Here is a 2,914-nt window from a genome sequence, read left to right on the forward strand (position 1 = left end):
TAATAACATAGGTTACCAGAAATAACTCTAGAATAAATTATATGCTAGGGAAACTTAAAGCAGGGACCCTGATCAGAAAGAAGTATGGGGGCTTCCCTGGTGGCGCAGTGGTTGAGAATCTGCCTGCTAATGCAGGGGACACGGGGTCGAGCCCTGGTCTGGGAAGATCCCACATGCTGCGGAGCAACTAGGCCCATGAGCCACAACTACTGAGCCTGCACGTCTGGAGCCTGTGCTCCGCAACAAGAGAGGCCGCGATAGTGAGAGGCCCGCGCACCGCGATGAAGAGTGGCCCCCGCTTGCCACAACTAGAGAAAGCCCTCACACAGAAATGAAGACCCAACACAGCCAAAAATTTTTAAAAAATAATTAATTAATTAAAAAAAAAAAAAAAGAAAGAAGTATGGAATAGAAGGGTGTTTTCTAAACTGTAATCATCAGAGCCACATTTTTATGATTTTCTATATCTAAATAACTCCTGAGCTATTATTTACCTAATATTTTCCTTTAAATTGTCTGTTTTTAATTTAATCAATCAACACATTTTTCTCAAAATTTTGATCTAAAAACTAACAAAAAAGGAAAGAAAGAAAAACAAAAACGTTAGTGGAAACTTCATGGTTCCAGTGGGGAGAAGGGAGAGGAGGAGCCTGGAGCTGAGGCTCTGAGGCCCTCCAGAGAAAATCTTCGTCCTTGAAGTGCTCCCTTGAAAGGAGCGCTATACCCAGCCTCCAGCTGGTGAAGAGGGCACATTCAATAGTGTTCTGAGGGCCAGAGGGCCTGGAAGGGGCAGGGGCCCAAAGGCTCACAGGAAGTATTCAGCCACTGGCTTCTTTTTTTTTTTATTTTTGAAGTCTTCTAAACTTATTTAATTAATTTATTTATTTGTTTATTTTTCGGCTGTGTTGGGTCTTCGTTTCTGTGTGAGCGCTTTCTCTAGTTGTGGCAAGCGGGGGCCACTCTTCGTCGCGGTGCGTGGGCCTCTCACTATCGCGGCCTCTCTTGTTGCGGAGCACAGGCTCCAGACGTGCAGGCTCAGTAGTTGTGGCTCACGGGCCTAGTTGCTCCGCGGCATGTGGGATCTTCCCAGACCAGGGCTCAAACCCGTGTCCCCTGCATTGGCAGGCAGATTCTCAACCACTGCGCCACCAGGGAAGCCCAGCCACTGGCTTCTTGAAGGGGATGCCCCATGTCCCTCAGGAGCAGCCTCAAATATACTGAAATCTTCCTGAAGATGCTCATCCAGCTCCAAGATGGCTGTCACATTCCCACAGTTGTAGCAGTAGTTGGGTGACAACTGAAGAGTGAGCACAGTTTCACTGAAGTGCCATTCATAACCTGTCACCAGTTGGTGGGCCCAGATCATGTCAGTGTCCTTGGCTGCATGGAACTGGGTCACCACATCACTGCAAAATAGGTAGCCGCTCCCACAGGGCTCACACACCATCCTGTTGTGTCTTGAGGGTCGGACCAGAGCAGGTCACACACAGTCCATCAAGGGGCATGTCTTGCTTTTGGTCAATCTTCTGCATCTAGTCCAGGGCCTAGATGGAGGTGGAGAGGCCCTGTGCACACAAAAGATCTTATCATCAGTGATGGCCAACAGGCTGAGGTAGTCAAAGATCTCGGAGCAGTAGTGCTACATGGTGACGGAGCCACATTGCACCGGCACTCAGTAGAGAAGCCATAGACCTGGGCAACCTGGAGGCTACATGTTTGTCTGGGATCAGGGTGATACGGTCAGGATGGCCAACCTTAAATGCCAGCAGCAAGACTGTATCAGTGCCATAGAAACTATGATCCATGAAGTCTCCCATGAAGAAGTAGTTGGTCTCAGGGCTGTGGCCACCCTCTCTGAACAGCTCCCTGAGGTCATAGCATTGTCCCTGGCTGCAGCCACGTGCTGTGACTGGCAGGTCCTGGTTCTGCACTTTGCTCTCCAGCCTTAGTGCGCAGGGCCTTGACTTCTCTCCCCTTGATGACCTTGCAGCATGGCAGCGGCTGGATCTGCTGGTCCAGGCTGCAGACCTTTGCTGTGGTCCACCCCTCCCCACCCCACAGCTCAGTGTGGGCTGCGGTGCACACAGGTCTGTGCCCCTCCCACTCTGGCTCCAGCTCTCGGGGTCCCTGCCTTCCTCCTTCCCTCTGCTTTGGTCCCTTGCTCTGCTACTCAGTCTTTCATCCTGGGTCTTTTTTGTAGCTTTTCTCCCTTCTTATCTGTAGCCTTCCCCATTTCTCTTAATTTCCATTCATTTCTCCTTCAGAATTTTTTTGGCGATTTCTTTGTTCTTTTTTTGTTCTGTTATTAGTTCACATTCACTGTCCTACATTGCACCTCTTGTTCAAGATATTCCCCCCAATAAAAAGTTAACTCTCTAAAAACTGTTTACCTACATAGGAATGCCTACCTACATAGGAAAATTATATTTAATAAAAATGTAATGTTATATATAAATTATAAAAATATAACTTTTACTGAGAACTTACTATATGCTAAATATTTCTCTATGTGCTTTACACGAATGCACTCATTTAATCCTCTTAAAAAATACCTTGATCTAGACAGTATTTTATCCAGTTTATAAATAAGGAAATGGAAGCCCAGAGATATTGCCCAAAATCTATATAGCCAATAAGTATTGGAGCCAAGATTCAAACTCTGACATTTTTACTTCAGAACTTATGCTCTTAACTTTACAATATAATGCACCCAAAACATGTGGAAACTACCACTATTAAATCTCAGGAACACATGTAATACCTTGTCTCAAAGCAAATACTGTGGAGAACTATATTCCATGATAAATGGCTTCATGTAAGTAACAAGAAAACAAAAAGCACGTAGATGATCCTAAGTGGGTAATAAGGTAGTAAAATTATAGTAAAAATGTGAATGTAATTGGTGAAACTTCAT

General features: G+C 45.6%; 1 pseudogene; it reads right to left on the reverse strand.

Moving 5' to 3' along the window:
* Positions 1–805: 805 nt before the first annotated feature.
* Positions 806–1,817, reverse strand: LOC137775580 (serine/threonine-protein phosphatase 4 catalytic subunit-like; annotated as a pseudogene).
* Between the last annotated feature and the right edge of the window lie 1,097 nt (positions 1,818–2,914).

The sequence above is a fragment of the Eschrichtius robustus genome, chromosome 13 (assembly GCF_028021215.1).
Source record: "Eschrichtius robustus isolate mEscRob2 chromosome 13, mEscRob2.pri, whole genome shotgun sequence".
Lineage (NCBI taxonomy): Eukaryota > Metazoa > Chordata > Mammalia > Artiodactyla > Eschrichtiidae > Eschrichtius > Eschrichtius robustus.